The sequence below is a fragment of the Dendrobates tinctorius genome, unplaced genomic scaffold (assembly GCF_039654945.1).
Source record: "Dendrobates tinctorius isolate UK_male_01 unplaced genomic scaffold, ASM3965494v1 ptg000095l, whole genome shotgun sequence".
NCBI classification, from domain to species: Eukaryota; Metazoa; Chordata; class Amphibia; order Anura; family Dendrobatidae; genus Dendrobates; species Dendrobates tinctorius.
Window position 1 is genome coordinate 5,080,053 of NW_027361763.1, and position 14,745 is coordinate 5,094,797.

Below are 14,745 nucleotides of genomic sequence, written 5' to 3' on the forward strand. Positions count from 1 at the left end.
CGTTCGTATACAGAAGCTGCAGCGATTGCTCCACCTTCCCAACCACCGCCTCATTATCGACATTGCAACAAGGTGGAACTCCACCCTGCACATGGTGGAGCGGCTGTGCGAGCAGAGGCAGGCCATAATGCATTTGTGGGAGGATACACGGCCAGGCACTTTGAGAGCAGACATGGAGTTGACAGGTGTGCAGTGGTCGAAGCTGAAAGACCTCTGTAAAGTCCTTCAGTGTTTTGAGGAATGCACACGGCTGGTAAGCGCAGACGACGCCATCCTAAGCATGAGCATCCCACTTATGCGTCTGCTCATGCAAACTTTGACGCACCTTAAGGAGCAGGCGTCTGCAGCCAATGTTGACGAGGAGGAAGAGGAGGAGGGAATCCTTGATGACATTCAGCCATTGTCTGCTCAGGGACCTCTCCTGGAGGAGTTGGAGGAAGAAGAGGAGGAGGAGGATGATGATGGGGATGATTACTTAGGGGAGGAGGATGCATCTCGTGGGGCAAGTGAAAATGTTGGCTTGGCAAGGTCTGGTACAGGGTTTGTGCGTGACTGGAGGGATGTGGATTTGCCAGAAAGTGCTCCTCCAACCAGCACTCGCAGTGCATCATTGACACCGGGAACATTGGCCCACATGTCAGATTATGCCTTGCGGATCCTAAAAAGGGACCCCCGCATTGCCAAAATGATGAACGATGACGACTACTGGTTGGCCAGCATCCTGGATCCATGCTATAAAGGCAAATTACAAAACATCATGCCACAGGAGAACCTTGACCTAATATTGGCTAATAAACAAGCAACTCTGGTAAATCGGTTGCTTGAGGCATTCCCAGCACACAGCAGCGGTGATGGTTCTCACACGAGCTGTACGGGCCGGGGGCAGCTTGGCAGAGGTGTTCATGGTGCACACAGCAGAAGTGGCGTTGGAGACAGGGGTTTCATGACAATGTTGTGGACTGATTTTTCAAGTACCGCTCACACAACTGGTAATACAGCATCGATGGAAAGTGACAGGAGACAGCAGTTGTCAACTATGGTTACAAACTACTTTTCCTCCCATATCGATGTTCTCCCACACAGGTCATTCCCCTTTGACTATTGGGCTGCTAAACTGGACACCTGGCCTGAATTGGCACAATATGCCTTACAGGAGCTCGCTTGCCCAGCTGTAAGTGTGCTATCGGAAAGAGTCTTCAGTGCAGCTGGATCAATCCTGACAGAAAAAAGGACCCGTCTGTCAACCCAAAATGTGGATGATCTAACCTTCATTAAAATGAACCATGCATGGGTTTCCAAGGATTTTGTCCCACCTTCCCCTGATGACACATAGGGTGACAGAAAAATGGCTTGCTTTGGTCCACCTCTTCCTGGGAATTGACCTATTTCGCCTTTTGCATCAGCTGAATGTCCAACATCAGCATATGCCACTTTCTAAAACTCCCTAACTGTGCTGCCTCCCCCCCCATGGCCGGGGTCACCACCTAGCGCACGACACCGTGCGAGTGCCGTTGCCCTGGACAGGTGGGTAGGCCGACTCTTGGGCGCGGGCACTGGCATAGGGTCCCTCATAGTGCAATCAAGTGTCTCTGACGGTGGTGGTGCACACCCGCCGTCAGACACACCGCCGTACTATGAGGGGCCCAGTGCCAGTACCGACGCCCACGAGTGGGCCCCCCTTGCTTGGGCAGGGCCCCAGCATTTGCAATCTTTACCTCTCCCTGCTCCTCCGCTGTGTAGTCTGGGCCGTCAAATCCATACTGTGCCTGACACCGTCTGAGCCTGCCTCCTGATGTATAGACATATCTTTTGAATGTGTATGCTATCCATACATGTTATCCGGGGATACGGTACCCTTTCTCACCTTTGTGCAATCACTTGCAAGCCATACTGGGCCTAACACCGTCTGAGCCTGCCTCCTGATGTATAGACATATCTTTTGAATGTGTACGCTATCCATACATGTTATCCGGGGATACGGTACCCTTTCTCACCTTTGTGCAATCACTTGCAAGCCATACTGGGCATTACACCGTCTGAGCCTGCCTCCTGATGTATAGACATATCTTTTGAATGTGTACGCTATCCATACATGTTATCCGGGGATACGGTACCCTTTCTCACCTTTGTGCAATCACGTGCAAGCCATACTGGGCCTAACACCGTCTAAGCCTGCCTCCTGATGTATAGACATATCTTTTGAATGTGTACGCTATCCATACATGTTATCCGGGGATACGGTACCCTTTCTCACCTTTGTGCAATCACGTGTAACCCATACTGGGCGTGAGAACGGCTGGCGAGCTGTTAAGCAAGCTACAGCACCTGTGGTTTGCACACGTAAGTTTTTCATTTTTTTCAGGAATGACGGTTAGGCCTAATTCCGGAACTGCGGTTGACCTGCACTTACTGGGAAATCATCGTTCGCGAGTGATAATTGTTATCAGTGATCCCCATCACTAACGTTGTTCAGCGGGTTATCTGCACCTGTAAGCGACAAACGCTGGCCTTTTCAGTGTAGCGCACATGCAGCCACGGACATGTAAGGGCATGACCCACCAGTTATTGGCCAATCTCATGTGCCAGAGCCTCACGTGTCCCTCTAGTAAGCCAGACTCGGACCGCGGGGCATGACGGAGTCTCGTTCGTTAACGGAATTAAGCTTGCAATGTGTGCATCTGTTCTGTAGCTGGCATGGTTGAGGTTGCCCGTGTTGAGTCAAATTATGCCGTAGGCTCCACTCCTGGTGGTGCCCTTCTGGACATTCCTTTAAGGTTCAGCTTTGCAACCATACTGCCCACGTAAAACAAACACTTTGCCTTCATGAACGCTGTTTGGAGGGTCATGACTCGTGGGAATAACGCCGCCCAATCAGTTAACCTGCTAGAGATATCCTTCGTTGCTCCAAAGCATGACATCATACTCCCTAGGAGGAAGGTAATGCCACTGTGGCGACCGTACTCCTGGGGGCGACACAAGTGCACTGATGCCCAGCCACTGCTCGATGAATCTGCTGGTACATTGACCCAGACCACTACATTCCCCTCGTATGCTACCTGGCCTGAATCTGACCCTGATGAAACTCAGGTAACCCTTCCCATATACAGTTCCATCTTACACGGTGACAAAGAGGAAGCTGCAGATGAAAGTGCAGGTTCGGCCCACCCGCCATCAGACACACCACCGTACTATCAGGGGCCCTGTGCCAGTGCCGTCGCCAACGAGTGGGCCACCCCTGCTTGCTCAGGATCACAGCACTTGCAAGGTTGAAATACTGTGCAGTGAGATGGAAGATGGGGACGACGAGGAGTCCAGACTAGTACAGGGATTCCCTAGCGAGGAGACTTATTTCATTGTTTTCAATGTTGGGACAGCAATTTTTGGGGAGCACTATACTCTGGAGAATGATAGATGGGGCCCACCATACACTGGAACATTCCAAAGGTGGACATCAGACACTGGAGCAGCATTTACAGGGCCCATTATACACTAGAGCATTAGAAATGGGGCCCATTATGTTTGGAGCATTATTTGGGCCCATAAGACAGTGGAGCTTCATCCATGGGGACCAACATATACTGTAGCATTATGTGGAGCTCATCATATACTGTTTCAAACATTATATGGGACCAATGATTCTGTATGGAGAAATAGATGGGCCTCGTCATGAGATGTAAAAAGTGAAGTATTTTTCATTGTACTATACCGCTATTTCTCTGCCGTATCGGAGCATGATGAGTTGTGGTATTATGTGTTAAAGGGGCGTTCTTTCGCCCAGGGCACATGAAAACCTGGAGCCAGCCCTACCCCCCCACAACTTTAGCCAAATAACCCCCATTTTTCAGTGCGTAACTTGTATTATGAAGTTAATTAAGGTTGACCAGCTTAAGTAAGAAGAATTGATGCTTTTGGCATTCAAATGAGCACTGTAGGTGTTTTTCCTGTCCTCCTCTCACTGCTGACTTTTATTCCCCATTGACTTACATTGGGTTTCGTGTTTCGGGACGACCCCGACTTTTCCCTATAATCGGCCGATCTTGCTCGACCCGACTTTTGGAAAAGTCGGGTTTCACGAAACGAAACTCGACCATAAAAAAACAAAAGTCGCTCAACTCTAGCTGTGATGTAAACCGCAGCTTTTCCAGGATTTGTTTAAACTTCTATGGACATAAATTGGAATCTGCAACAAAATTTGTGAAAATGTAAAGCCAGACACATGTACTTATGAATATTTGTTAAGATTATGTAATAATATGTGGATACAATGTATACTGATCATTTTGACACAAATTTTAGGAGTATTTCTGCTTCAGAGAATGTTCACATGATGTTTTAGGAAACTCTTCTTTTCTCTGCCCTTTTATAAACCTAAAGTAATGGCCGGAGCCTCCCCTCCCCTCAGAAAAGGCGTCAGGCGGAGGCCAGCATGACGGGGGGTGTGGAGGGTGAATGTGGGGGGAGAGGGCTTGGAGGAGGGGGTGGGGGCATATATATATGGGCGAGCAACGGGCCTCCCTCCTCACAGTTCCCGCTCTTTTTCCCGAAGAAAGTTTGGGACTTACCATGGCCGACTTGGAGCGGGTGCTGGAGTGCTTGAGGGCGGCCTCCGTGACTCAGCATCCGGGAAGGCTGGAAGCGCTGTTGGCGGCGATCACCCCGGGGACGTCAGGACAGTCGGCTCTGCCTGCTGACACGGAGCGGCATGCACGGCGGGCGAGGTCTCCCACACGGCTTTCCCCTGATGCAGCTCCTCGGGCCTCCCGTCAGCGCAGGAGCCCTTCCCGGGACCCTGCAGCCCGGGGGCCCCACGCTGCTCGCTCAGGCGGGCCCCGGCATGGGAGGAATCCTCAAGCCCGGCAAGGCCCCGTGGCGGTGTCCGGGCCTCTGTCTCGCTCCGTGCAGGGGGCGGGGCGGACACGCGCCGGGCGGCGCAGCACCCAGGATCCCTCGGAGGGCCGCGCTGACAGCTCCAACACAGAGCGGGCTGCTCCCATCTCCCATCTCCAAGCCACGGTCGGCAGGTACGGCGCTAGCGGCCTGCTTCTCAGCAGGGCTGGGTTCCTCACCCTCTGGCACAGGGGGACCATCGGGTCCATCAGGGGGCCGCGGCGGGGGGGCTCCCACAACGCCGGCCTGCTTCCTGCTCCGGGCATACTGACAGGAGGCAATGCAGCAGGGACGGGACGGCCTGCTGCGCTGCAGGGCATGTGCCATCCACCCCCACATCTGACAGTAGGGATCCCGGCGGTCCGGCTGGAGGGCTCACAGCTCCCTCGCAGCCCGGTGAGTATGCATCTGTGTCCCCTGTATGTCAACCACTGGTGTCTCCATTGTCAGGGGACAGACGGTTTGAGTATTGGGGGGTGTTCGGTCAATGCTGGCAGACGTCCGCGATTTGCTTTCGCGTTTAGAGTGGGATATTGTTGCACCATCTCCTTTGGCGGCCTGGGTGGGATCCCCGGCTGGGGAAAGGGTGGGGCGGAGCGGGCCGGAGCTGACGGGGTGCACTAGCGAACCAGTGTCAGTTTCGGTGCAAACAGAAAAGGAGAAGGAGTGTCGCGTGCATTTGGATGACAAGGCTCACGGTGAGGTCTATGTATGCTTTGAAGGCCCACTGGGTGCTCATTTAAAGAAGGAAGTTAAGGAGCGCATATGGAAGGATGAATATGTGGAAATTTTCTCGTTGTTGCCTCTCGAGAAATTTAATTTGGATAAGAGCAGGAAGGAGGATAGTAAAAAGGAGGAAGAGGAGAAACCCAGGTGGCGTTTAATTCCTCAGATGTTTGTCAATTGGCAGCAGGCGTTTGCCATTTTGGCAAGCGTTATTGGGGAAAGGGCCCCGGACAATTGCTCGGCATTGTTTTGTTACCTGGATGCGATAGGCGAAGCTTACAGCGTTTACGGGGGTCAGGCGTGGCTGCGGTATGATGAACAATTTCGGCAGAGGAAGGCGGTTCGCCCAGCCATTCGTTGGGATCAGAAGGATATTGGGTTATGGATGCGCGTCATTGCTCAGAACAAGTTTGGGAGCTCCTTTCATGGGGGAGCTGGCAGCACCAGCCAGGGCAGCAGTAACTCCAGCGCCACGAGTGGAAGTGGTTCGGGGCAAGGGGGTACCCACAAGTTGGGGGTCTGTTGGCAGTTCATTGACGGGCAGTGTAAGTTCGGGGCAAATTGTAAATTCAATCATCTCTGTTCCACTTGTAACGGTGCTTCCCACGGAGCATCCAAGTGTTTCAAAAAAGGGAAGCCAGGACCCGGGGGCGGTAATTCCAAAGGGGGAGACTCCAGTGAAACTGGAAAGGATGGTCCCTTATCTAAATAGATACGCGGACCGTGAAAAAGCGGCACTGTTGTATGCGGGTTTTAGATATGGTTTTGTGATTCCGCATCCCTCTTTTGACATTCCGCTCGTTTTGAAAAATTTGCGTTCGGCCCTGTTTCACGCCGCTGTGGTCTCGGAAAAAATAGGAAAGGAAGTATCTTTGGGCCGCATGGCCGGCCCTTTCACGTCCCCGCCATTTCCGGATTTGGTGGTCTCTCCCCTGGGTGTGATTCCGAAGAAGGAGCCTAATAAGTTTCGGTTTATTCGGCACTTGTCGTTTCCGCGGGGTAGGTCGGTTAACGACGTATCGATCCTGAGATATGTTCGGTGGTTTACTCCTCGTTTGACGAGGCGGCGCGGTAGGTGCGGAGTTGCGGTCGGGGGGCCCTTATGGCTAAAACTGACATTGAAGCTGCCTTTCGTCTGTTGCCAGTCCATCCGGAGAGCATGAGGCTCCTGGGTTGTTTTTGCGATGGCAAGTTTTTCGTGGACAGGTGTTTAACCATGGGTTGCTCATTGTCCTGTGCGTATTTTGAGGCCTTTAGTTCTTTTCTTGAATGGATGGTGCGCGATGTTTCCGGTTTTGAATCAGTTATCCGTTATTTGGATGATTTTTTGTGTGTCGGCCCTGTGGAATCATTGCGTTGCCACAGATTATTGCAAGCCATCGAGTGGGTGGCTGAGAGCTTTGGCGTTCCGCTGGCGCCTGGTAAAACTGAGGGCCCGAGTACATGTTTGCGGTTCTTGGGGATTGTCATTGACACCGTTGATTGGGAGTTTAGGCTGCCGGAGGACAAGTTGGCTGATCTGCGGGCCGAGGTGGTCCGAGTGCGCCGTTTAAAAAAGATATCGTTGCGCGATCTCCAGTCATTGCTGGGGAAGTTGAATTTTGCGTGTCGTGTGATGCCGATGGGGCGAGTTTTTTCACGTAGGCTGGCGAGCGCTACCTCAGGGATTCTAGCCCCCCATCATGTTGTCAGATTGTCGTCGGAGCTCAGGGCGGATTTGGCGGTTTGGGAGTCTTTTTTGGTTGGGTATAACGGCCGCTCGTTGGTGATGGCGGAGGTTGTTGGTAACGACGTGCTGCAGCTGTTTACAGATGCGGCCGGGGGTATCGGTTTTGGAGCTTACTTCAGAGGACAGTGGTGCGCATCTCGTTGGCCCGAGGACTGGATTGTGTCTGGTTTGGTGCGTAACATTACGTTGTTGGAGATTTTTCCGATCCTGGTAGCGGTGCATTTGTGGGGACAGGAGTTTCGGGACCAGCGTGTGCGGTTTAATTGCGACAACATGGGTGTCGTGTGCGCGATCAACGGGCTTACCGCCTCGTCTCCTCCAGTTGTTCGTGTGTTACAGCAATTGGTTCTCCTATGCTTGTCTTTGAATGCGCACGTGACCGCGTCACATGTTCCTGGTGTCAGGAACGAAATAGCTGACTCTCTCTCTCGTTCGCAGTGGGATCGTTTTCGCTCTTTGGCGCCAGAAGCAGATGTCGAGGGTTTGGCTTGCCCGGAGGAACTGTGGAGGTTGGCTTACGGGCCGTAGAGTCGTTGATCGAGTCTTCCTTGGCTCCAAAAACTTGGGAGGCTTACCGGGCGGTATGGCGGATGTCGGAGGAAGTTGTGGCAGCCGGCCCTGTCATTGGTTTCGGGCAGGATCAAGAGGGAATGCTGTTGGCCTGGTTGGGGCGCGGTTCAATTTAGGGCTGGTCTTACGCTAAAGTGTCACGGGTTTTGGCTGGATTGTCCTTTGGCTTTCGTTTACGCAATAGTTGGGATCTGACAAAGACATTTTTGGTCAGACAAGCGGCTAAGGGTTTTTGCCACTGCAAAAGCGGGGGGGATTTGAGGAGGCCGGTATCTTTTAATTTGTTGGAACAGTTGGGTCTTGTGCTGGAGTCGGTTTGTTCTTCGCATTATGAGCTTTTGCTATTTTGCTTGGCTTTCTCCTTCGCCTTTTTTGGAGCTTTACGGGCGGGTGAACTTATTTCCCCTAACAAAGGATCGGTTGGTGGGTTATTGGCTAGGGATGTGGTATCGACTTCGAGTGGTGTGGAGTTTTGGTTACGACGGTCCAAGACGGATCAGTCGGGACAAGGCCGCCGGGTGGCGATGGGCAGGGTGCCTGGCTCTTCAATGTGCCCTGTTCAGTGCTTACAGAATTTTTGGGAGCTTCGACCCAGCTCGAGCGGATCATTGTTGTGTCATGTAGACGGCACTAGTTTGTCCCGTTATCAGTTTGGCGCTGTTTTCAAAAAGGCTATTCGGTTGTTGGGCCTCGACGAATCCCGCTTCGCTCTTCACTCTTTTCGGATTGGGGCTGCCACTGAAGCAGCGTCAGGGGGTTTGGGTCCTGCGTCCATAATGCAGATTGGTGGTTGGAAGTCTAATCGGTACCAAAGTTACGTTAGGCCTCACTGGTGAGGGAAAGTGGGGGGTGGCTTCAGTAGCGGCTTGGTGGTGTAATGGGAGTTTACTTTCTTGGACGGTGGTACGTTGTGATGTCTAGCGCCTCTCCCCCTTTCTTTTGTTCCAGGTACCGAGCCTCTGCTGGTTTGGATTTTTGGGCACTCCTTCGTTCATTGGGGAGCTTTGCGAGCTGATGTCCGGAACGAAGGCAGACAACTGGGCTTCCCCAGGACCGTGGCGGTGGTGCGGTGGCTCGGTTTCAGGGGAATGGAGTGGAGAAGGGTACTACAAGAAGTTCACGTGTGTGCTCAGTTGGACCGCGCACCGCACATTCTAGTTCTTCATGTCGGGGGCAACGATTTGGCGGTTCGAACTTTTCGTGAGTTGATAAAAGACATCAAGCAGGATTGCTTGCGGCTGTGGTTGTTGTATCGGGGGGTTACCATTGTCTGGTCCGAAATTGTTCCACGCAAGCGTTGGCGTTCTATGAGATCCTTGGTGAAGGTCAACAAGGCAAGGATTAAAGTTAATAGGGAGGTGTCTTCCTTTGTGGTTAGGAACGGGGGCGTGGTTGTGCGGCATTTTGATCTGGAGAAAGGGGAAGGTGAGTTTTGGTTGGCTGATGGCGTTCATTTGAACGCGGTTGGGTCAGACATTTGGACCCTGGGTCTGCAGGAAGGCATTGAGAGGGCCATGGCATGGCGTGTTCGGGGGGTCTCGGGCCGTTGAGGTGTTCAAGGGCCCTCGTTGTGGCGGTTCAAAAGGGGGGGAGTCCTTGGAGTCGTTTTGAAATTGGTTTTGGAGACTCACGGTATTGGGTCTCCTACGTTTATATGGTATGGTGTGGTGATCTGGTGAAAAGTGGAGGGGGAGTTTCCGTAAAGTGGGCGGATCCCCTAGTTGATTAGTGGACAAGATGCCTCGGTGCGCTGGTGCTCCCGAGCCAGTGGGGTAACGGCTGGGAGTAATACGTTGGTTTTGTCCACAACATTTTGGGGTAATTCACCTAGATCTTTGTGGCTTCAAGGACTCCTCCTCAGTGTTCAAGTATTGTATTTATGGTGTTCATAATACATTGTTTTGTTGTTTGTTAATTTAATAAAAGGCTGCTGTGGCCATACAAATTCCAAAAAGAAACTTGGTCTCTGGTGTTTTTAAGCGGCGCATGGGTTAATATATGGGGGTGGTGTGGGTCTTGGGGACAGTTGTGTCTCCCATAAACGTGAACAATTAACAATCCCAACGTCAAGTAATGGCCGGAGCTGAGCCTCCCCTCACCTCAGAAAAGGCGTCAGGCGGAGGCAAGCATGACGGGGGGTGTGGAGGGTGAATGTGGGGGGAGAGGGCTTGGAGGAGGGGGTGGGGGCATATATATATGGGCGAGCAACAGGCCTCCCTCCTCACAGTTCCCGCTCTTTTTCCCGAAGAAAGTTTGTCCCGCCCTCCCTCCCTGGATTTTCTATCTTTGTGTATGGTAAAGTTGCTGTTACTCGGGTCATGGCGGTTCAAAAGGGGGGGGGGGAGTCCTTGGAGTCGTTTTGAAATTGGTTTTGGAGACTCACGGTATTGGGTCTCCTACGTTTATATGGTATGGTGTAGTGATCTGGTGAAAAGTGGAGGGGGAGTTTCCGTAAAGTGGGCGGATCCCCTAGTTGATTAGTGGACAAGATGCCTCGGTGCGCTGGTGCTCCCGAGCCAGTGGGGTAACGGCTGGGAGTAATACGTTGGTTTTGTCCGCAACATTTTGGGGTAATTCACCTAGATCTTTGTGGCTTCAAGGACTCCTCCTCAGTGTTCAAGTATTGTATTTATGGTGTTCATAATACATTGTTTTGTTGTTTGTTAATTTAATAAAAGGCTGCTGTGGCCATACAAATTCCAAAAAGAAACTTGGTCTCTGGTGTTTTTAAGCGGCGCATGGGTTAATATATGGGGGTGGTGTGGGGCTTGGGGACGGTTGTGTCTCCCATAAACGTGAACAACTTGACAATCCCAACGTCAAGCATCTTTCTTTAATGTTGGTTTCATTAGTGCTTTTTGTTCATTGTTCAATGCTGGTGGGTTTTTTTAGCATTATTAGGCTAGTTTCACACTTGCGCCTTTTTGCGCAGCGTATCGAGTGCACAAGAAATGCATGTCAAAAGCGCATGCCAACGCTTGTAAACGCTGCGCTTTTTTGTAGCATTATTGTGCGCATAACGACAAAAACATTGCAGCGTTTTTATGCGTTTGTAAGCGTTTTTTCATGCGTTTGCATTTTTTATGCGCAACGGTGTCACTTCACAGGAGAAAAAATCCTTGAAAAATTATTGCAACACACTCCACCAATGGGACAGCAGTGGGTGTGTCTTATGGAAATTCTTTATACAGACCATGTTTACAGCTGAATTCTTCACATTTGCTTGCATTTGACTTGAGAAACATGGATCTGCGCTGGAAGAGCTTTTACTTTGACTTGGATCTGGACATGAGGACGGCTCAGGCTTATGCAGCTGCTTGCCATGAACAGAGGGAGAGAGAAAGGCAGCAAAGACGGCAGCAGTGGCATATGTGGATACATCCCATTATTGAACTCCGTGAGAGCCGTGGAGCGTACCACACCCTCTACAGCGAGCTACCGGCAATCCCGGAGAAACTTACGGATTATACCCGGATGATCCAAGAAACCTTTCACTATTTGCTTGGTCGGGTGCAAGAAGTCATCCAGAGACAGGACACGCAGCTCCGGCGTGCGATTACTCCTGAGGAACGGCTTCTGGTGACATTAAGGTACGTAGTTTTGCAAAACCAATGCCTGCAGAATTTTCTTTGTTGTGACATGTACTCTTCCAAATCTGGCAGAATTATAGTTCTGCCATGTAGGTAACAAAAGGCCGCGGTAATTTTTTTATGGCATGTATTGAACAAAAGGCTGCAGATTTATAATTTTTTTTTTTTACTTTTACGTGTGTACAAAAATCCCTAAACACAAATATTAATTTTTGTTTTTTCTTTGTGTCACAGATTTTTGGCTACTGGAGAGACCCTCTCTTCACCGCACTTCCAGTACCGGATTGGAATCTCCACATTGTCTGGAATTGTAGCGGACACCTGGATCGCCCGCCAGGGCAGTGGGGTACTCGGTACCGGGCAGGTATTTCGCAGGGAAGTGTCACAGTAGCGGTGACCCGGTCCGTGGCCCTGGACGTCCATGTAAGGGAGTGAAGTGATGAAATAAAGTTTATGAATAGATGATTAGTGACGCCACCTGTGGTGTTCGGCAATGAAGATGTCGTAGCTGCTTTTGTTCTGACCAAGCGTCAGCTGTCCATATCACCAGTGAGTCCGAATTGTGAGGTTTCTCGCCCTTCAGTTCACAAGCGCTTGGAGACAAAGTGACACACACACTGGTCGTGGCTAAATCACTTTATCTGACGTAATGAAATATAAGACATGTTTTTATACCATTTACAACAATATGTGACGCTATGGAGCTCATTTGGCCCCCACCATCACCTCAGGGTCGTACCTTGTTTTTATATAGCCAGAACATGTTGTTGAGAACAAATATGATAACAAGTATAGTTTTCCTTGAAGACAGAGACTACTAGTCTACATAAGAATAATTCTAGCAATAAGGCAAAAGGCAATTGAAGTCTTAAAGGCATTTAAAGGGATATAAAAGCAAACCATTTTCTCTGCTATATCAAAGATGTTAAGCCGACGCTGCAGACAGATCCGCTGGGACAGACGGTGTGGTGCAGCTGAGATGATATAACCCTCCACAGGCAGGGCTGTTGTCCCAGGGCAGTGTAGATGGGTGTTGGGAAGGAAGGTGTAGTGTCAGGCACAGAGATGTAGCAGTGCCGAGGAGGTTGTAGCAAGAAGGCAAGGACATAATAGGTTGCAGTTTCTTTACCTTTACTTGGCAAATGCAGTCCATGGTCCTGAGGACAGATGGCACAGGAGCTGGATAGCCTGGAAGCAAATCAGGAATCACTCTGGCAGATGGGTTGTGCAGTCTCCTTACTAGCGCTCTCTATGAAGTACTCCCAGTACTGAGTTACACTGGAGTTCCTCCTTTCTGATGTTATCCACACTCCACTCGCATGGCAGACAGCTGTAGCCTTTTATCTCTCTTGGCTCACCCGTCGCTGTTGTGCCTCCGAGGAATATGTGGGAACAGGACATTTACAGCTTTCTATTCCTCTGGTTTCTGGTGCAGGACCGTTAGTATGCATACACCCTTGGAGACCAGGCTCCAGATCATGCGCTACCATTGGGACTGAGCTCTCCACTTTCCTCAGTCTCCTCAGCTCTTCTCCACGTCTGCACATGAAGCCCTCCTCACACTAACTGACTAATTTCCCCTCCTGGCCCTCAGAGAGCACTCCTCCCCCAATTCTGGTTCAGAGCTTCCTCCGCTGGCCCGGAGAGGAACTGTGTTGTATGCAATAGTTAACTGCCAGAGAGACACTTCATTGCTTCCAGGCGTGACATCACTCTCCCTGTGAGGAAGGCAATGCCACTGGGGCGACCATACTCCTGTGGGTGCCACACACCTACGGGGCTTTGTGGAACGTTCTTTGTCCAGAATTCATGCCCCTGCCCACTGCTGAAAAGTGGTTGGAAATCGCCGAAAGATTCTGGACTGTCTGCAATTTCCATAACTGTTTGGGAGCGGTGGATGGAAAACACATCCGGATTATCAAGCCCAAAAGAACTGGATCAGAGTACTACAACTATAAAAAGTACTTTTCTACTGTACTCATGGCCATTGCGGATGCAGACTGTATGTTTATTGCTGTGGACATTGGGGCATTTGGCCGTGGGAATGACTCCCAGACTTTTAAGAACTCGGACATGGGCAGGAGGTTGTATGGCAACAACTTCTATTTCCCCATGCCACGGCCTCTTCCCCACACCGAAGTTCCGCCACAGCCCTTTGTAATGGTTGGTGATGAAGCATTCCAGATGTGCCAAAACCTGCTCAAGCCCTACTCTAACCGTAACCTGGACCACACCAAAAGAAATTTCAATTACAGGCTGACCAGGGCCAGGAGAACAGTAGAGTGTGCCTTTGGTATACTTCTATCTAGATGGCGCATTCTTGGCACAGCTATTAATCTGAAACTGGAAACAGTGGATGAGGTGGTGAAGGCCTGTGTTATTCTCCATAATTTTGTGATTGCTCGAGAGCACCCGAACTTAGATCTTGATGATGTTGCGCCTAATCCATTGCCTGAATTTAAACAGCACCCTCTCAGGTCATCCGTTGAAGTTGGCCAAACGAGGGACCAATTTGCGGCCTACTTCAACTCAGATGTAGGACGGGTGGAATGGCAAGAGCAAATGGTGTAAAAAAATTGTCTTGTTGGTATGTTAATAAAAAAAAATGTTTTGATACCTGTTGTTGGTATATTAATAAAAAAGCTGTTTTGTTACCTGTACTGAGTGCATTCTTTTTTTTTTACACTCCCAATACCATTAGCAAGTAGCCAGGTGTATCAGTGAATTTATGATGCTGTGTTTTGTGCATCATGAATTCACTAATACTCCTGAGTAGGTAACTATACATACACACAAGTTGTATTACCTTTATAATCTCTACAGTCTGGGTTGAATATTAATCAGTTTCTTCAACACACGTAATAAGAGTATGTGGTTAATACAAGGTATATCTATAGTTCCTTGCGTTTTCGATAATAGTTAAATGAGGACGGTACAAAAAATGCAAGGTAACAATAGATATGCCTTGCACTCAACACCATCCTCTATGCCATGGTTTCCAAAATCTATTCCTAAATGTCCACCAATAGATCATGTTTTAAGGATGTAAGTTTTTCCCTCAGGTGATACTGTTATCACCAGAGTAATGGAATTACTTTAAACATGATTTGTTTGTCGGCCTTGAAGAATGGAGTTGGGGTACCCTTCTCAATTCAGTGTGTGCAATACACCAGATATCTCCATTACTAATGTTTCTTGTGTGAGTATAGGACAAATTCTGACTTGTCTTTTCCACAGCAGTCT